This window comes from Thalassophryne amazonica, chromosome 15 (assembly GCF_902500255.1).
Source record: "Thalassophryne amazonica chromosome 15, fThaAma1.1, whole genome shotgun sequence".
In the NCBI taxonomy this organism is placed as follows: Eukaryota; Metazoa; Chordata; class Actinopteri; order Batrachoidiformes; family Batrachoididae; genus Thalassophryne; species Thalassophryne amazonica.
Genome location: NC_047117.1, coordinates 66237251 through 66259237, shown reverse-complemented (window position 1 = coordinate 66259237; position 21987 = coordinate 66237251). Strand labels below are relative to the sequence as shown.

At 40.5% G+C, this 21987-nt stretch overlaps 1 protein-coding gene across 2 annotated transcripts in view; it reads right to left on the bottom strand.

The window, feature by feature from the left end:
* The window catches only part of keap1b (kelch-like ECH-associated protein 1b), a 66331-nt gene extending 46205 nt beyond the window's left edge, over positions 1-20126 (bottom strand). For both annotated transcript variants that reach the window (XM_034187362.1, XM_034187363.1), the window contains exon 1: positions 20038-20126. The gene's annotated coding sequence lies outside the window, so the exon portion shown is untranslated. The remainder of the gene's footprint in view (positions 1-20037) is intronic.
* Positions 20127-21987: the final 1861 nt, after the last annotated feature.

Genomic DNA, 21987 nt, shown 5'->3' with positions numbered 1-21987 from the left:
TACACAGTACAAATCTTGAGTTATTTTTCAGCTTTGGTAATTTTCCACTCCAAGCAGTTTTCTTAGAGAAAAAAATAACCAACAAATAATTTCCAGAGCAAAAGAACACTTGAAAACACTGTAGTTTTTGTCAAAAGCATTTCCTTTCAGACATTTTGGCATGAATGTCTCTCCACAGAATCTGAGCTCAGCTGGCTTCTGCATGTCAGCGCAGAACATCTCCTTTTGGGAGGGAAAAAAAAAAAACACTTTCGATCGACTGCAGTTTACTGTTTGTATTTCAACGTTTGGAAAGAGGTGTCATTTGATTTAAACGGCGATTCGCTTTGAAGTTATTAATTTTGACCAGACTATCTTTCTAACGTGACTCGCTCGGCAGAGAACCACGCAGCGTTTGGAGCCGTCTGAACGGAACATTTATTTCTCGCAACAAGAGTCCCAGTTAGTGACTTTAATCCACACAAAAATGACTCACGATTGACATATTTTAATGGCTCTGAGAGGGCTTAAGAAGCAGATCTGCCGCTTTTGAAAGGCAGTGAAGCAAAGAACGGAAGCAGCGGGTCGTAACAGTGCTTCATTGCTTCAAGCTTCAAAACAATGCATGTATTAATTTGCAGTTGAAGCGGAGCCTAGTGGTGGAGATTTTGAATCAGGCTGCTCGTGCTCTGTAACAACCACAGGCGGACTTGAATGCTGAGGGGAGGATGGCTGCGGACTGCTCTTTTTGCACATGATTAACCTCTGGGTACCGAAAATTGGCACCGAAAGATGAGGCATGTTTCGATACTTGGTACTACTGAAGCATTTCAGTCGGTGCCACAAAAGAACCGAAGTTCTGTACCCAGCCCTAGCCCTCACTGCGCATGCGTCATTAGCTGAGGTTCACTGATTATCACATCGTTTCTGCTTAAAACTGCACTCCAGTCATCATCTATCTCAGCAAGAGATATCTGAAGCTTTTGTACAACAAATATTTCCACATAAATTCAGCATTATTTCATCATAAAAGACGGAGGAAGCGATCCGAGCGCTGCAGCTACACGAGCTGCTACCTGATGCATTCACTGCGCATCGGTTATTTCAGTCACAGTATTGCCTCGTTTCTGCTTAAAACTGACTTTAGAATGATGTAAGAGGTTTTACCTTGTCCTCTGATGGTTAATAATCCCATTAATCCATTTGATCGCTTTGGGTGAAGAGACTCTATCTCAGACGAGCTGCTGTGGTCACAAATGATGCATGTGCAGTGGAGGCAGGGCGGACCAATTTTTAGGGGTGGACCGTTTGGTCTGTGACAGTGTGAAAGGGGGTTAAGAAGAAGAAAAAACTGGCTGTAAAAGCGATTACTTTGATGAGTTGTATTAAAGAGAGGGCAGGGTGGCAGCTTAATGGTCATCGCTACTGCCTCACAGCGAGAAGGTCCCAGGTTTGCATCAGACCTAGTCAATTCTGGGCGGAGCTTGCATGTTATCTACATCTATGCGTTGGTTCCTTATAGGCGTTTCGGCTTCTTCCTACTTGCAAAGACATACAGCTTAGGTCAACTGAAAACTTTAAATTGACAGCAAGTGTGTGACAGAGTGCGAATGTATTTATCTATGAGTCAACTCTGCGATAAACTGGTGTACCTGGCCTCTTGCCAACTGACTTCTGGAATAGAGGGTATGCACTGATGGCATCAAACCATGCTGTGAGACGGTATACCTTCATGCTGACTGGGAAATGGCTGAAAGAAATCCAATTGTTTACAGCAGCTGAATGTTCCAAAAGTCTGCAACCTAAGAGCAAAATCCTTTCCTGTGATAGGTATATGACAAATATTGTGTGGACTGACCTTCAGGACCCATATATATATATATATATTTTGATGTTTTCGGAGCTGCTGGCATGCAAGTATGGCACTGATATTCAGTACCCAGACATCTACAGCTATTTCGTCAGGGATACAAACATTTAATTGTGGGGTCTGAACAAAATCATTGTAAGACTGTCTCAGATCATCACAGCAAAGGTGAGTTGCTTTGTGAACCATTTTGTTATTTTTGAATGCTGACAAGGAAAATCACACACATCCAGAACACAGGTTAGTTTATGTTGTTCCTCTTGCTTAGCGAGGCATACAGGTAAAATACATGTTCAATATTTTTCATATCAAAAGTAACTTGCTTTATTTTGTCATAAATGCAGGAGTTGGCAATTTTACTGGCTTTCATTCACAAAACATTGGTTCAGTTTTAACGATCGTTAATTGAACAGTCTCATAGAGCTCTGACAGGCTGAAAACAGTCGGAAACTGATTCATAACGTTTTTTTTTTCTGTTCCAAGTCTAAAACTGATTGATGCATGTTTTCACGTGTACTGCCCCGTTGTCCACAACACCATTGGTTTGGCTTTAACGATCGTTAATAAAATCGGAGCTCCGACAGGCTTAAAACCCTATTAAAGGTGTTTGATTTATGACTTTTTTTTCCTGTTCGAGTCTAAAACTAATCGATTTGTGTTCTCACAGGTGTACTGCCCCATTGTCCACAACACCACTGGTTTGGCTTTAACGATTGTTAATAAAATTGGAGCTCCAACAGTATAAAACCTTATTAAAGCCATTTGATTCATGATGTTTTTTTCTGTTTGAGCCTAAAACTGTTCTCATGTTCATGTTCTCACAATGTGGGCTGTCCTGCCGTCCACTTTGTGAGAGCTGACACAGCAGTTTACAAGATTAGTAGCAAAAAGCAGAAGAACGAGTGATGGACATCACCCTGCTGGGAGGAGCTTTTTTTCAGCAATTGTTCATCAGTGAGGCTGGACTGAGTAGAAGCAGAGAGAAAGCAGCAGCTGACCAGAGAGACATAGCAGCCGGTGTGATTGAGCAGATAGTCTGAAATTCTTCACTTTTGGACATATACACAGACCCAGTTTGAGCAGCGTAGCTTCTGCAAATTTGTCTAAGGTGTTTGAGTAATCTGAAAATAAAACATGATGTTCGTGCACCACTGAACACTGACATTTTATCGGCTAATGTTAGCCTAGCCTTTAGCGGCAGTATGCTGAATCAATCACTCAGTCGAGCTGACTGTTTTATATTTGTAAATTGTCCAATCTATTTTTATATTTACTAAATCTACACAACAGCTTTTTAATTGTTACCGCTCTGACTACAAGAACAGTCTCAACTTTAAGTAATAAGTAAATCAGACCATAAGAAAACAGCACAGCACTGTTTCGTGTTCCTTTATATTAAAAAAAAAATATATATATACACATATTTCTTCACTTGTCCCACATCAGGAACATTTCAACATTTGCTGTGCAGAGAACCTTGCAACTACAGATGCACTTCAAAACATCCAGTGATGGAGCTGAAAACCAAAACCTCCAGTGCAGATGAAAGAAGAGAACATCTCTCCTCTTCAAAATGTGAGGAAAGTGTCTCCAAAAACTCCACAGGAGACCTTCATCTGGTTAAATGTTCTGACGGTCCAGCTCACCTGTCATTTCTGAATACTCACACCTGCTGCTACACTTCTAAATAAAACAAAGGCTCTTTAAAGAGCAACCATTTTATTATTGGAAAAAGCTGTTTCCTTTTATATTTTAACATTAAATGAATGAATCATTAACAGTAATGCGGAAACGTGTTACTCTAATCTGACCCTTTTCAGTAACGATTAAGCCAATGCGTTAATCTTTCCAAATCAGTAATCAGATTAAAGTTACTTCTGAGTCACTATGCATTACTATTATTTTTGTATTGTGGGCCGATCACAGTTTTAAAACAGGTGTCCCAACGAGATGCAGGGGGAGGTCAGAACTGCCCTCTTCCAGTGAGCTGTGAGCACAGAGCCACATCCACTATGCAGCTCAGCTCCAATGTGAAGAACAGTTGTCTCTCAAAGCATGGCGACGCTCAGAGCTATGGTTGTCCAAAGACATTTTTACGTTTTTTTTCTTTAAAACTCAGTGCCACTTTTTGCGTGTCCTCATTAAAAAAAACACCTGATTCGCAACGCGCAAATACTAACGCTTTTTTTCCCATCCAAATCCACCCATGTCTCTTTCTGAGGACAACATGATGTAAAAAAAAACCCTGATAAAACCTTCTTACCTGTCAATCTGAAGGACTGATAAGGGAATCATTAAGCAAAAACGCTATCGGTGTCAGTGAATTGACTCATTTCTTAACAGGAGCCGGTTTTTGATACCCAACCCTAATCATTAAACATGTCCATGAAATCAAAGTTAAGTCAAAAAGACACGTACAGGCAGAAGAAGCCCTGTCCCTATTGTGCACAATTTCAAAACATTCACAAATCACTAGAATAGTCAAATTCATATTTCAGTAATTACTCTGGCCCGATCACAACATTAAAACCAATCACACAGTCAACAAAGACATAATTAGGGTTACTTACTTTATATCATTCTCTGATGGTACCATACATGACATATTGTGTTGAGTCATGGGGAAACAAATCAAATACCAATCCAATACTCCTTTTGCAAAAACAAGCCATACGAATCATCTGCAATAAACAATATCGTGAACCAACTCATTCTCTATTTGTGTCTTTAAATTTATTAAAATTCATTGATTTGGTCAATTACATTACAATTCAAACTTTATTTCGAGCGAAAAACCAAGCCTTACCGAGACATGTCCACATTGAGGGAATCCAGATATAGTTTAAGAGGTTGTGCAATTTTTATGAAACCACCAGTAAGAACAAATGTAAAGGGTTTTTGTGTGTCTGTGGTTGGGGTGAGGAAATGGAACATATGTTCAACAGAGGTTAGAATGAGTAGTACCTTAGTGAGATTTAAGAAACTACTCAAAAAGAACATTATGTCTAAGTATCATAAAGAAGCAAATATAATTTGATTTATATGGAATGTTCAATTTATAAGTGGGACTTATTGTATATTTGAATGTGTGGGTATGTATATGCGTATGTAGATATATAGATATGGGTAGGTGTATATAAGTGACTATATATATATATATATATATATTTATGTTTGTAAAGTATATACGTATGTATATAGGTACACTCAACAAAAATATAAATGCAACACTTTTGGTTTTGCTCCCATTTTGTATGAGATGAACTCAAAGATCTAAATCTTTTTCCACATACACAATATCACCATTTCTCTCAAATATTGTTCACAAACCAGTCTAAATCTGTAATAGTGAGCACTTCTCCTTTGCTGAGATAATCCATCCCACCTCACAGGTGTGCCATATCAAGATGCTGATTACACACCATGATTAGTGCACAGGTGTGCCTTAGACTGCCCACAATAAAAGGCCACTCTGAAAGGTGCAGTTTTATCACACAGCACAATGCCACAGATGTCGCAAGATTTGAGGGAGCGTGCAGTTGGCATGCTGACAGCAGGAATGTCAACCAGAGCTGTTGCTCGTGTATTGAATGTTCATGTCTCTACCATAAGCCGTCTCCAAAGTCGTTTCAGAGAATTTGGCAGTACATCCAACCAGCCTCACAACCGCAGACCACATGTAACCACACCAGCCCAGGACCTCCACATCCAGCATGTTCACCTCCAAGATCGTCTGAGACCAGCCACTCGGACAGCTGCTGAAACAATCGGTTTGCATAACCAAAGAATTTCTGCACAAACTGTCAGAAACCATCTCAGGGAAGCTCATCTGCATGCTCGTCGTCCTCATCGGGGTCTCGACCTGACTCCAGTTTGTCATCGTAACCGACTTGAGTGGGCAAATGCTCACATTCGCTGGCGTTTGGCATGTTGGAGAGGTGTTCTCTTCACGGATGATGCGAAGGAGATGTGTTGCACTGCATGAGGCAAATGGTGGTCACACCAGATACTGACTGGTATCCCCCCCCAATAAAACAAAACCGCACCTTTCAGAGTGGCCTTTTATTGTGGGCAGTCCAAGGCACACCTGTGCACTAATCATGGTGTCTAATCAGCATCTTGGTATGGCACACCTGTGAGGTGGGATGGATTATCTCAGCAAAGGAGAAGTGCTCACTATCACAGATTTAGACTGGTTTGTGAACAATATTTGAGGGAAATGGTGATATTGTGTATGTGGAAAAAGTTTTAGATCTTTGAGTTCATCTCATACAAAATGGGAGCAAAACCAAAAGTGTTGCGTTTATATTTTTGTTGAGTATATATATGGCACAGCCCAAGCAGAGGGTCACCCCCAAGAGCCTGGTCTACTTGAGGTTTCTTCCTTATAGGGAGTTTTTCCTCACCACAGTTGCCTAGTGCTTGCTCTGGGGGTTGGTAAGGTTAGTCCTTACTGGCGTAAAGTGCCTTGATTCGACTTTCTTGTGATCTGGTACTATATAAATATAATTATAAGTGAATAGTATATTGATGTGTATGTCTGTATGTCGACATGTAGTAGTGAATTTATATTTATGTAAATATGACTGATTAGAATTGTTGGACTTGTACTAGCAGGGGTGGGCAGTAATAAGCTTTGCTTCAGCCCACACCCTTTCGGACTCACTAGTTTTGTCTGTGTTTGTTTGTGGAATTGTTCATTTTTTTATATTTGAATATTTTGTGTGCCGAATAAAACTTTGTCACTCACTTTGTCACAATTAGATGTTGAAATGACTAAATAAAAAAAAAAAATGATAATCATGAGGTTTATGTCACATGACTACATGTACTGACAAATAACCATTAAGAGTAAATGAAATGTGACTGTAGAAAATATACATTTTAATGTTTAACAGACACACTGTAGTCACTGTTACATCACTTCCTGTTGTGTTTATAATAAGCATTTATATTTATTTACGGTGTCTTTTTTTCCTTTTTGAAATGCCAATATGAATGAATGAATCTACCAGACTTAAAAAATGTACACATTACTTTTCACGCTATTGTATTTGTCTAAAAATAAATGCCCACGGTTCATTATCATGTTAATCAAGAAATAATCTAATTTGAAACAAGTTATGATAAGTTACAGATGAACATCAAAGATTTCTAAAGAAGCTTTTTTTTTAAAACTTAAACTATATTAATTACAAGTTTTCTAATGTAAGACATTTAACTTCAAAATGTACAGTAATCAGAAATGAGCTAATCCTGAGGTAAAAAACAAAAAAACTTTGGAAGTGTGAAGCTACGTCACAGGGCGCAGCGGTCAAAGTTGCACTGACTTGAACTTTGACTGTAGTGAGTTAGACGTCAAGCGGTGGTGCACGCTCACAGGCAAACTTTTTTTGTGCATCACAACACTTTAATAATTTAAATTTTGCTGTGTTCACTCAGGAAAAAAAAAGTTTAGTATTCTCACAGCATTTCTAGGGTGATACAGTTGCAGGTTTCTGGCTCAATTTATAATCTTACACTCACAAAATATAAATGCGCCTCTTTAAAATTTGTATTTCTAAAAAAAAAAAAAAAAAAAATCCATATAGCTACAGAGATCTGCACGAAATTAAATACATTGTTAAACTGTTTCATATGAGATCTGTCAATAAAGTACAGGTCCTTTTTATTTTTTTCAAAAACTATATGGATTTCATTCATATGTTTTTACGTCAGACATGCTTGAACCCTCGTGCACATGCGTGAGTTTTTCCACGTCTGTCGGTGACGTCATTCGCCTGTGAGCACTCCTTGTGGGAGGAGTCGTCCAGCCCCTCGTCGGAATTCCTTTGTCTGAGAAGTTGCTGAGAGACTGACGCTTTGTTTGATCAAAATTTTTTCTAAACCCGTGAGGCACATCGAAGTGGACACGGTTTGAAAAATTAAGCTGGTTTTCGGTGAAAATTTTAACGGCTGATGAGAGATTTTGAGGTGATACTGTCGCTTTAAGGACTTCCCACAGAGCGAGACGTCGCGCAGCGGTCCCAGGCGCTGTCGTCAGCCTGTTTCAAGCTCAAAACCTCCACATTTCAGGCTCTATTGATCCAGGACGTCGTGAGAGAACAGAAGTTTCAGAAGAAGTCGGTTTCAGCATTTTATCCGGATATTCCACTGTTAAAGGAGATTTTTTTTAATGAAAGACGTGCGGGCGGATTGCAGCATCGGCTTGCAGCCGCTGCGGCGCTCCGCCACAGGAAAAACACCTCTGTTGGAAGCCTTAAGGACAAGTTGGAACATGTCCAGCTGTTAAACAATTTCTCATATACTCACTCCACTGAAAGCCATCAAAAGCCGCCTGGATTTTACAAATGGTTCAACACTGAGGTGTTTTTCCTGTGGCGCAGCACCACGCCGGCTGCGTCCCGACGCTCGGACCCGTCCGCACGTCTTTCATTAAAAAAAAAAAAATCTCCTTTAACAGTGGAATATCCGGATAAAATGCTGAAACCGACTTCTTCTGAAACTTCTCTGTTCTCTCACAACGTCCTGGATCAATAGAGCCTGAAATGTGGCCTGGGTCCCGCTCTGTGGGAAGTCCTTAAAGCGACAGTATCACCTCAAAATCTCTCATCAGCCGTTAAAATTTTCACCGAAAACCAGCTTAATTTTTCGAACCGTGTCCACTTCGATGTGCCTCACAGGTTTAGAAAAAATTTTGATCAAACAAAGCGCCAGTCTCTCAGCAACTTCTCAGACAAAGGAATTCCGACGAGGGGCTGGACGACGACTCCCACAAGGAGTGCTCACAGGCGAATGACGTCACTGACAGGCGTGGAAAAACTCATGCATGCGCACGAGGGTTCAAGCATGTCTGACGTAAAAACATATGAATGAAATCCATATAGTTTTTGAAAAAAATAAAAAGGACCTATACTTTGACAGCCCTCGTACGGTGAATACAATTTTTTCCTTTTATATGATGTCTGAATATTACTTTCGTAGAATTTGACCGAAAGCAGTCCAATCTCCCTGACTCAAAATATTAAAGAAAGGCAAAAAGATAAATTCCTGGATCTGCCTCCTTAATCAGATCTGTTCCAAAAGTGAACGATTTTCTCCTTGGTACCTACCCCACCCTTCCACCAAGTTATTTAAAGAAGAAGAAAAAAAAAACAACCCAAAAACATTGGTTCAGTAGTTTTTCATAATATTGCAAGTCAAACAGTCAAACATTATTAATTGATAAAGCATGAGGCATGGTATGCAGATTGGTTTGGAAATTAATCCTGCATTTGGTAATATCTGGCACGAGGTCAAAGGAAAAGAACATTTGCACAGCTGCAGATTCTGTAAATGACCTCACCGCTTTCTGTAGCAAAGTCCATAACAGGGACATGCAGAGCAAACAGACACCAGAGAGGAAAAGTCAGAGTTACTCAGCAACAATGCTGCTGTGAATGTTCTCCATTACATAAATAAGTACGGACATTGTGCATACACTTGTAGTAATCATTACCTGGACTGGTCCTATCACAAAGCAGCAGTGTTGCCTCCCTTTGTGTGCAGTCTTTCATTCTTTTTAGAGATGAAATAAAGTGTTGATGGTGATGACTGGACAATAATAGTTCTTTACAGATTGTGACAAAGCTCAACAATAAGATCAACTTTATTTATACCAAAGGAAATTATTTTGCCAGAGTACAGAAAAAGTAAACAGTGAATTTTTTTAACAATAAAAGTACAACAAATTTATGCAAAATGACTACAAGTTATTTGCACAAGATCTTCAACAATACTGCACCTAATTCTGAGTCGGTGAATAACTTCATTATGTAGGAATTATATAGTCTGATTGCCACAGGTAGGAAAGACCTCCTGTGGCACTCCTTAGTGCACCTCGGTGGTCTCAGTCTATGTCAGTCTATGACTGAAGGTGCTCTGCACAGGACGTCAGTGTGGCATGCAGGTGGTGGGAGGTGTTTTCCAGGCAGCTGCACAGTTTCCTCAACATCTCCTCTCTAACACCTCCACCACAGATGGACAAAGAAGGCCCTTTATAAGCCCATAATGCAAAAGCTTCAGGGGGGCTTTGCCACTCCTGGGCCCCCCACCGCAGTGCCGCCTAAGCGGCCCCCAAACACCCAGCTTTTTAAAAGGTGATTTTCCATCCCATTACTCGGCTAAAAAACATCTTGGCAAGAACCCCAATTAATGCCATGAGCCAACCAGTTTTTGGGTAAACTACTTTCAAAGTAGAACATATTGCTCAACTCTTTTGCTGAAGCTGACAGAAAACACTAACTGAAAAAGAGGTTGCAAGCTTTGACATTTCTTTATGAATGGAATAACAGCTTTATCAGCAGTGACTGAAGGGTAATAACTGATTCACAGATGTTCCTGGGCATGTGGAACATAGCTTTACCGCATCATTTTCACCCCCCCCAAAACACTGAATTCCAGCACTGTGTGGCCAAAAGATGTAGAAGATATTTGAGAGCATTACTAACGTTAAATTAATAATAATTCATACTTTATTGCACCCCTTCGAGAAACTGTGGTTCTGCATTTAACTCATCCTGATCCCAGACAATTTTGAAACAATCTGATCACACAAGGAGTACAGGTGTGCAAGATGTATGATCTACAATATTACTGGGGTTGTTGTTTTAACTATGTGCCATCTGACTGAGTATTTAATACCACCAGTTGCCACTGTGCAATATAGCCAGACTGGACAGTTTTGAATTTTATTTTACAGGTTAAAGGCAGTTTTTCCAAAAGCGTTTGGATTGGAAATCATCAGAAAAACAAACAAACAAAAAAAACAAAAACATTCCAGTCTCATAATTTACCGCATAAGATTTAGTTCCTTGATGTGGACAAAACTCGCTTATGGAGATGGTCTGAATTTGAAAACCTGTTGCTGTTAAAAACAGCTTGACATTGAACTTGTTTAATCACCTATGAATGAAGGAATACAAAGAATATGAAAAGCTTTGAGGCTTCGCTGCCAAAGAAAAGCCAAAATTAGTGAAGGTTAGGGTTGGGTACCGAAACGCGGTGCCGATAGAGCACCGGTTCCGACGTAAATGGTAGTAACAAGACCGAATAAGAATGAAAATTTCGGTGCCTGACTTTGTCATGAGCTGAAAGGGGGCAACCGACCACAGTGTTCCGGCGTCAACCTGCGTGACGTCAGCGCCGCATTAGCTGATGAGAACTGATAGCGAGAGGATCAATAAAAATGCCGAAGGCGAAACGCTCCAAAGTTTGGCTTCATTTCACACCCAAGGGCAACGACTCTGTGACGTGCCACAGATGTCATAAAACAATTGCATGTAAGGGAGGTAACACATCAAATTTGATGAAGCATCTGGCCAGTCACGGAGTTTATTTGAAAGCTGAACAATGCACGGTGTTTGATAAACTGCGCAACGTTTCATGGCCCAGCACTTCGGCAGCAGGAGCTGCAGGGCAAATTGAAGAAAGTCCCACTCCCAGCCCTGCTAGTGTGGCGTTGCACATCACCGATGATGACGATGACAGCAGCCCTCTTTCTGTCTCTCGTTTGTTCTCCCCCTCTCTGCCTCCCTCTCTTTCTGTCTCGTTTGTTCTCTCTCTTTTTCTCTAACTCGCTCACTTTTGCTCTCCCTCCGTCAGTTTCTTTCTCTCTCGCTGTGTTCCTGCTGCGCAAACTTTGGTCTATCATCATCGACGCTCCGCGCAGGATTTTAATGGAGACTTTTTTCCCTTCCAGCGGACAGAATCTCTGTTCAGCTCCTCCTCGGGTGCACACTGAGCTGGCTTTCAGAAAATCCATGCTTGACGAACAATTTGAATCCGAGAGCCAGGCAGAAATTTGCTGCTAACCTTAGCTAGAACACTGCGGAAGACAGCTCTCTCAAACAGCCCAGCTTCAAAAACCTCCCCTCTCCTCCTGCTCGGCAGTAAACAAGCAGAGAGCAAACAGCAGCAGTTGAGAGTGGCTCTTCTCCAGTACTGGAAATGTCGCAGGTTGTATTGGTATTTTCTGATACATGAATTACGTTGTATTGGAACCCGATAACGATCCGGGATCGGATCGTCCCATCCCTACTCAAAGCGGTACATGTACTTGTACACAATTTTGGGGCACCCCTGTGGGGGTGGGCGGGGAAGGGAATTAAGCGCACCCTGTCACAGCCAGACCGTGCATTCTGATTCCTCTTCTAGTTTATATTTCTTCTTATGCTGAGCTGCAGGCCTGCACTCTGAGTTCTGTTATAGTTTCTCATTCTTCCTTTGACTGCGAGCTGCGTGCGCGCACGCAAATGGACCGTCCGTGTGTAAATGTGGAGATGTCTGGAGTTATACTTGATGTGGACATGTCCTGTCTCTGGCAATCAGTCTGTGAGCAGGACTTTTACGGACTTTATTTAACACGATGAGAGAGTTTGAGGGGAGAGTGAGGAACTGCAGCAGCCAGGTAGTTTTTTTTTTTCTTTTAATTGTTCACATGTGCGTGCAAACGAATTGTCCGTGAGTGGACTGGAGATGTCCGGACTTTTTACTGGATGTGGACATGTCCTGTCTCTGGCAATCAGTCTGTGAGCAGGACTTTTATGGACTTTATTTAAACACATTTGTGAGAGAAGAGCGAGTAGCTGCAGCAGCTGCAATCAGCAGCAATTTTTTTCTATGCTCTTTTTGAGCGTGTAGTTTTACTGCATTGTGTACATGGTATAAAAACAATCCTGCATGATTTATAGTTCTGGATGGAACACAGCAGGAATGGAACGCAGCAGGAATCATAAATTGGTGTTGGGTAATGTTGTGTTGTGAGGGTGTGGCTTCCAGTCACGTTGAGTACCGTTGCGTTGCCCTGAGTTGCACGGAAACCATTTAATTTCTGTGTCGAGAACAGGACGCAAAAAAAAAATAAAATAATTTAAACATGTTTAATTTTTGGAGTCCGATTCGCTTCATCCTTTGCATCCCTCGTGCTGTTCTGGGGTTGAGCTACATCGTCTTGGGACTGCCACGTGGCGTCGTCATGACGCCGCAACTCAAAGTGGGCCCGGTGTGAAAGTGGCTTTACAGAGAAAAGACAGTGCGTTCTCTCTCTCTCTGCAAGAAACTAGCCGTTTAGAATTAAATAAATCTGATTAATGGCCCCTTTTACATGTTTATGTACATGTAAACAGGGCCATTGCTGGGTCAGTGGCTGAACTTTCATCTCTTGAACACCAGATGGTACTCCCGCCCCGACTACATGTACAGTTTCAAAAATATGCGCATTTCCAAAATGCCACAAGAAACCACCAAAAAATAAACAGAAGTACGTAATTTACTTATATTTAAAGTTTGTCTGGGTCAGTCGTCACACTATTCCTGCCAGCTCCTTTTGGCTTTCGGCCCTGGCTAAAAAATGTGGTGCTTTTTCAAATATGTGATGATATTCGCTGTATTGCAGGTTGTGAAGGAGCTTCTGCCTCTTGGTACAATGGCTTTGCAAACATTACACGTTGCCATTTTGCTTTGTGGTGTTTCTAGTATCAAATATTTAATAATGCTTGCCTGATGGCTGGCTGCAGGCTGTGGAGGGGATTTCCTGAATGGAGGCGTGTCTCATTACTTCACGTCTCATTGGGGCACACCTCCGTTCGAGAGAGCCCTTCCGCAATTTGCAGCCAGCAGGGAATTTCTTCTGGAGAGGTTTCAGCAGAAAACGCAAACATACACAGATGTGGCTCCTGGATTGGAAAACTCGGCAGGTGGTATCGGAAAATTCCTATCTGTGAATTACGTTGGTATCGGAACCCAATACAGATACTGGATCTGATCGGCCCCATCCCTACTCGAAATAATCACCCTTTATGCGAGTGCTTGTTTCCTTAAGTCATCAACACTTTAAGTGAGTCATTCCCTTTCGTCTTCTGCTCTCTGTGTGGGAGGTGTGCAACAGCGTGCCAGCCAGTTGAAGTGACTGCATTATTTCATCCAGAAAGTTTGGAATCATGAAGCGAAGTGGCTAACTTTCGTTTTCTTCTGATATATAAACCTAAAAGCGAAAGCTTACGTTCCACATTTGTAGTCATTCACAGTACCTGTGCAAGATCAGTTCACTACATACAAGTTTAGACAGACAACGCAACCAACGAATTGCAAAAGTTGCCACTTTACATGAATTAGTGTAAGATTTCAAGGATGGGATGTTTGTCAAACAGCAAGGTTGCTTATGATGATTTTAAGTCTATACGGAGTCAGGATTTATGAGATGCCACCATTCGAGAAAAACCAAAATTAAAATTGACAAGATACTGAAGGTGGTCTGGCTCAACACATACACAGGGCTGGTATGATTTAAATCACTGTCAAAAAACAAAACAAACAAACAAACAAAAAAAAATCTAAATTATTTATTTATTTATTTTTTAAGAAATCAGTCCTTAAAATGTTACCGAAATATGAAATCAGCACCATTATTTTAATGGTACTTGTACATGTTGTATGTGCACTTATATGTTTTAACAGGTCAATAAAAATTATAACTGATGATATCAGTTGTATAGTCTCATTTAAGAAGAGTGAAACAAAAAAAAATGAACAAAGTCGATTTAAACCAATAAAAGTCTATTGAAAAAAGACTTTTTAGAAAAAAAGTTGATTTTTTTTTTTAAACCAGCCACACACACACTTTTACACCCTGTACAGTAAATTTATCCATCCATCAAGATGACAATAGATAGTTACCCAATTCAAAAATGTTTAATGAGTAAAGAAAGTTTACATTTGCACTTTTTTTTCATGGTGCTCCCGTAAGTGACAGAGCTCAGCTCTCTTGCTGCTCCAGGATTAAACCTCCGGTATGCAAGTTTTGAACACGGGAACAAATGTTAAAGCCATCCAATACTAAAGAGTTTCGATCTTTTTAAACATTATTCATGACCTATGCATAACAGAAAATGACATGAAATAGCATACAAAATGATGAAATATGAAATTTGCATCATATTATCTTTAACTTAAAGTTGTGGCTCATACAATAGATAAAAAAAAATACAAATCTTGAATCATTTATTTTATTACAAGCTGCATAGGCCTACTGATGTCTGAGAAGGGCTCATCATATGGAGAAAATGGCCCATTAGTTCAAGCACCAAGGGAGCATTTTTTTTTTTTTTTTTTACACATTTCAATTCCAGTGTTGAATATTATTGAGACTTAAAAACTCATTGTTCTTTGAAAGGATGTACTTGCATTTTTATGCTCAATTATCACTATCTTAATGCATAAAAAGGTCTTAAAAAGATATCACTAATATCATGATCATTTCTGAGGAAATATATTGTCCAGCAAAATTTGTTATTGCAACAGGCTAATGTGGAATGTTATACTTTGGGAAAAAAAAAAAAAGTGTGTGAGAGAGAGAACTCTAAACCTGGAGAATCGCCATTTTCTACTGACCACAACTTTGGTATTGCGCGTGCGTCACTGCTCGGCATAAACAAAAACAAACAAAACAACTATGTAACTGTATCCGGTTGTTAAGTGTGACGTAATGCATCATGTGATTTTCAACTTCAGGCTCCAAACAAAAAAGGCGCGCTGTCATTAACATTGAGAACTGCACTGAGATGATCTGATCAGGCTGCACTTACACCGTTGCACATGGACAACAGAATTAACATCGCAACATAAAACTCTTTGTATATTGTGCCTAAAACTCTCCTGGATACATTAACTGGGTTTTTAGATGTTACTGCATAATAAAATATGCAAAGTAAAAAAAAAACTTTTATTAAGTGTTCTGACCATAGAACCAGACGAATGTGGTTAACGGAGGTGGAGGCAGAGAAGGGAGGGACAGAGGTTTGCGCACAATGTAAACACAAACGAAACTTAAACTGTAAATCCTTTCATCTATGAAGTTTGGATAAAAACTTGATCTCCACACAATGCCACTTAAAAAAGCCTCAGACCGCAAACTGAATAGACACTGCACTATTTTAAAAGGGATTCCAAATGTTTTCATTGCATCCCAGTATAATACGCAAAGTGATAGTATACACACTTCATATGTAAGAAGTTTATAATTCTGGTTCAGCTGATATATTATAATTCATCATGGACATACGAGGTCTGTTAGAAAAGTATCCGACCTTTTCATTTTTTTAAAAAACTATATGGATTTGAATCATGTGCGCTTGCATCAGACAAGCTTGAACCTTCGTGCGCATGCGTGAGTTTTTTCACACCTGTCGGTTGCGTCATTTGCCTGTGGGCAGGCTTTGAGTGAGCACTGGTCCACCCCCTCGTCAGATTTTTATTGTCAGTGAAATGGCTGAGAGGCTGCCGCTTTGCACCATGAAATTTTTTTCAGAAAACTGTTAAGAGACAGCCAGTTGGAAACCATTCGAAAGATTCAGATGGATTTCGATGAAGATTCTGTCGGTATCACATGGATTAAGGACCATTAAAACTGGATTAAAAACGGCCCACAGCGGCGGAGGGCGCACTGCGCCCTGAGCGGCCATCGATGGGCTGGAACGAGCAGATCACTTCCAAATTTAAGGCTCTGTTGATGCAGGACGTCGTGTGACTAGCAGAGAAGTTTCAGAAGAGGTCGGAATCAGCACTTTATCGGCACATTCCACTGTTAAAGGAGATTTTGTAATGAAGGATGTGCGGATGGATTCGCGTGTCGCGACGCAGCCGCTCATGGCGCGGGACAAACAACACCTCCGTGTTGGAAGTCTCACAGGACAAGTTGGAACATGCCCAGCTTTTAAACAATTTCTCGGATACTCACTCGACTGAAAAGCCATCAAAAGCCGTCTGAATTTTCTGAATGGTTTCCAACACAGAGGTGTTTTTTTTTTGTTGCGCGCAATGAGCGGCTCCGTGCCAACGCGCGAAATCCTCCGCACGTCTTTCATTACAAAATCTCCTATAACAGTGGAATGTGCCATAAAAGTGCTATGTCCAGCTCTCCTGCCATTTCTGTGGTAGTCACACGATGTCCCAGATCAACACAGCGTTCAGTTTAGAAAATGATCTGCTCGTTCCAGCCTGTCGATGACCGCTCGGTGCGCCGCGCGCCCTCCGCCGCTGTGGGCGTCTTTAAAAAGGTTTTAACACTCCTTAATCCGTGTGACGCCGACAGAATCTTCACCGAAATCCATCTGAATCTTTCGAATGGTTTCCAACTGGCTGTCTCTAACAGTTTCTGGAAAAAAAAAAAAATTCATGGAGCAAAGCGGCAGCCTCTCAGCCATTTCACTGACAATAAAAATCCGACGAGGGGGGTGGACCACTGCTCACTCAAAGCCTGCCCACAGGCGAATGACGCAACCGACAGGCATGAAAAAACTCACACATGCGCACGAAGGTTCAAGCTTGTCTGATGCAAGCGCACATGATTCAAATCCATATAGTTTTTGAAAAAAATAAGAAGGTCGGATAGTTTTCTCACAGACCTCGTATTTTTTATTTCTTATTTCAGCTAGTGCACGCATTGTTGGCCCATTCTTTTGGGCATTTGGTCTATTGGCATTTTCATCCAGGAACATCCCTCGCTCATTGTTAAACTATTTTTTGCAGTAAATATGGCAAACATTAAATGGTTTAGACAAGAACTCATTAGTCAATATGGGGCGTTTTCACATGTGGTCCTTTTCTGTCTTTATAGACCCCATACAGTCAAATGGCGTTCAATGCTTAGGCTGCCACATTGTTCAGGTGGAAATGCTGTTCTTCTGGCATTGGAAACCATCTTTGTTTTGATCTGGGAGACAGGTCAAGCCTACAGACTGCAACAAAGGACTTGTTGTCCTACTATGGAAAACAAAGGGTGGTCACAGGACTGCAATATCTACAAGGGTCTTAAGGCCTGGTCACACGGCACTTAACGAAGGGCAACGAAGCCCAAACGAAAAAAGAAATCTGGACTTCGTTGGCATTGTTTAACCTTCGCGCAAATTCGTTCCTGCAGCTGGGGCTTCATCAGGATTTTTAAACTGTTGAAAAATTTTAACAAATGCTGCCGAAAACCTCAATTCGTCCGTATATTGTTTGCTTAGTTTTTGTAACATCAGCGCTTAATTTGACTTCGTTCGACCAGCTGAATGTTTTCACACAGCACAGAAGCCGTTTCTGAGCACTCCTGCTGCTGCATTCATGTACCGACGGAAATTACAGGGCAAACTCAGTCTGTTTGCTTGGATTTTTTTTTTAATCTGGGTAGGGGTGTCAGCTTCTCTGGGCTCAGGCACCTTATATAGGCCACAATTAACCTTTTGTGTGGATGCAATTAATTATTTTGCCACAAGCAACTGCTGAATTTGAAACAACAAAAAAGTTGTGTAATTTCCAACGGTACTCGAACGCGGCAGCAGCTCCTGTGCGCGCTTATTATTTTTTATTAAATATAACAATATGAGTGTAGGAATGACAATCCAGCCCTTATGTACATGTGGCAAAAGGTAGATGATTCAGATGATTATATAAGAGCTGTTCCGGAAGGCAGAATTCACATTGTGGATCAGCTGCAGGTGGCTGAAATAACCGCACATGGTGAGTCAATGCGCGTTCACACGAACTGATTAATTTACTGCTCTGATATATTCAATCATCTTTACACATATTTATGTCGCCTTTTGACAGGTTTCTGTTATAAATCAATATATATGGCTTAGTAATGCAATACAGTGATAGAGCAGTCTGTATTTTTTTTTTTTTAAACTGGAAAAAGACGGAGTGTGCAGCACATCGTCAGACAGTGCGGATTCTGACAATGAAGGAGATGATCCCGCTTTTGCTCTGGACGAGGAACCAGAGTAGGTGGACCCACCTAGGTGCGCACAGATCTCCACAGCGAGTCAGATCACGCGCTTCTGTTTGCAGTTTCTCCAGGCCAGGACTCAGGCTCTATGAGTCCCCGTATCAAGTCCTGGAACGCAGAGATGCAGACACACAGTGCTCCAGCAATGACTCCAGTCGCGTTTCATTTAAAGCGTCGAGATCAATGTTAGTTTTGGTTTTGTTTTGTTCCTCTTTTGTCCCTTTTGCACTCTTGATTCGCAGACTATTCGGTGATAAAGCTCGTTCGTCCACCTTTTTTCAACGATTTGTGCCTTTTTTCCCTTCGTTCAAGAATGCCGTGTGACCAGGCCATTACTGTGCTCTTTGTGCTAGGAAACATACATGTGGGGTTTACTTGAAACAGCATTTTGTTTCAATTAGTTGCCTCTCTGTGACTGCAAGTCTGGTTTCACACCCAGCAGGCAACCACTGATCGAAATGCAAGTTTGCATTTACTATTGGTGACGAAAATAAAATTGTAGCTTGTGATAGAAAAAAACAAAAAAAAAACAAAAAACTAACGTACCATCTTTGATTCTAGAAAGACCTATATGTAAATGATAACAGATATGTGACCCAGTATGTACAGATCATAAAGTTTATTTAAAATAAACAATCCCAATAACTGAGGGAGATCCTGAACACGGTGAAGGGTCACCATTTGGCCCACACCACAGTTTGGAAACCACATTTCAAACCAGCAATTCTCAGATACCATCTAGCATTGCACAACTCAAGCGATACAGGCGTTAAATCAAGTCTTAAAAAAAACAACAAAAAAAACCAAACACAAAACTTCTCAATATTTTAATACAAACGACAAAGAGCGTTTGACATGCTTCACAGTCATTTTGGCAGAGCGCTTTCCCTCGATGACTCATCTTAAGTCTTCACCGAGCCAACGATAGAACTGCATGTATACCAAAACATGACCTAGAAGTGCAGTCCTCGCATAAATCCTGAAAACGTTATTTCCGCACAATGTGGCAACATTAAGCGTTCACACCAAAACTCGTTTCTGGTCGAATCCAGAAAACTACGGTACTGTTCTTCGCTTGTTTTCAATCTGAATGTGTCAAAATGTTGGCATAAAGAAAACAACGCGGGTGAAGCAACCCGGTTTTAAAGTGTGTGAACCACAGTTTATCGGTGACCAACAGCGGGAGACACCACAAATACCAAGTTGCTGCCGAAATAGAGCTGCTAAAGACGGCTAATAGACAGTCAACCGCAAACACAAAAATGCTAACAAAGCGGCTAACGTCGTAAAACAGAGGCTCCTTGACGCTCCCACCTTACAGCCTGTATAAATCATGCTTTACGTTTTAAATAAGGCAAATAACACAATTGTCACAAAAGAAACTTACACAATCTATTCCTCCATCGCGGTACGCCAACCTCGGTGTGGATGCGTGCGCCACATAGAGGGGGGAGGGGGAGGGAATGAAGCTGTAACTCACCATGACTAAGCAGCATTGTGAATGATTTTCACGCCTTCACAATAAGAGTCCTCCGCCACAACTTCTCCGCCTCCGTATGCATGCAACGAATGCGAAATATGACCAGAGACTTTTATTGAGAAGGAAATCCAAAGAGGAAAGAAAAGCGAGGCCGATTGCAGGCAGGATGCCAAAAATTTAAACCAAATCTGTCACAAATGAACAGGGGCTGACTAAGTGCGGGTATGCTGGGGGGGCTCATCACCCCCCAATCTTCCAGAGGTGAAAGAATGAAGCACTATTAGAGCACAAATTCATGCACCTTTTTCAGCAGGATAATGTAAATCAACAAATGCATTAAAAGCATAGAGGAATCAGTTGGGTCCATAAGTATTTGGGCAGCAACAGGTTTTTCTGTGTAATTTTTGTTGCAGCACCATGGGGAATATATATATATATATATATATATATATATATATATATATATATATATATATATATATATATATATATACATACATGCATACATATATATTGAATGAAAACCTGAATATATTGAATGAAAATCAGAATATATTGAATGAAGCTTGAGAATATTAAATGAAATTTGAGAATATTGAATGAAAATCAGAATATATTGAATGAAGCTTGAGAATATTAAATGAAATTTGAGAATATTGAATGAAAACCTGAATATATTGAATGAAAATCTGAATATATTGAATGGAACTTGAGAATATCGAATCAAAACCTAAATATATTGAATGAAAACCTGAATATATTGAAAGAAACTTAAGAATATCGAATGAAAACCTAAATATATTGAATGAAATGTGAGAATATCAAATGAAAATCTGAATATATTGAATGAAAACCTGAATATATTGAATGAAATCTTGAATATATTGAATGAAACTTGAGAATATTGAATGAAAACCTGAATATATTGAATGAAAATCCAAATATATTGAATGAAAACTTGAGAATATTGAATGAAACTTGAGAATATCAAATGAAAACCTGAATATATTGAATGAAAACTTGAGAATATTGAATGAAAACCTGAATATACTGAATGAAAACCTGAATATATTGAATAAAAATCTGAAGATATTGAATGAATGTTGAGCATATGGAATAGAGTCAAACTTGAAATTTTGACTGAAGCTATATAAGCCTTTTGGCAGTTCTCATATCTGTGACATTGCAAGAAAGGACACGTGCCTAAAGATGTCAGCAGAGGAAATATATCAGTACTTTCGTGAATTAGAAGGCTTTTTGGCTGGAGCTGATCAGATTCCAGGTGATGTCAATACTTTGGAACGTACATCACGGCAATTTGAAGATCATATTTCAGTAATTGCACTGTTCTTAGATATTATGAGCAATCGAGCACCACAAAATATTGCAGAAATAACTATGTAGCATTCTTGAAGGTATTTATGAGTCCCTTAGAGGAAGGTTGTTACAACTAACACAAAAAGAAACAACTAGGCAAGCTGCTGGGATGACCACACAGAGCACATCTCATCAAGGAAGGCCAAGGTATGTTATATGACAATATCTTAAATGTTGAGCAGCCATGGTGCAGTATAATAAAACATCGATCCATCCATTCATCCATCCATTTTCTTCCGCTTATCTGGAGTCAGGTCGCGGGGGCAACAGCTCAAGCAAAGCTGCCCATACCTCCCAATCCACACACACCTCTCCCATCTCCTCCGGGGGAACCCCAAGGCGTTCCCAATCAGCTGAGAGATGTAGTCCCTCCAGTGTGTCCTGGGTCTTCCACGGGGCCTCCTCCCAATGGGACATGCCCGGAACACCTCTCCAGCAAGGCGTCCAGGGGGCATCCGGAAAAGATGCCCAAGCCACCTC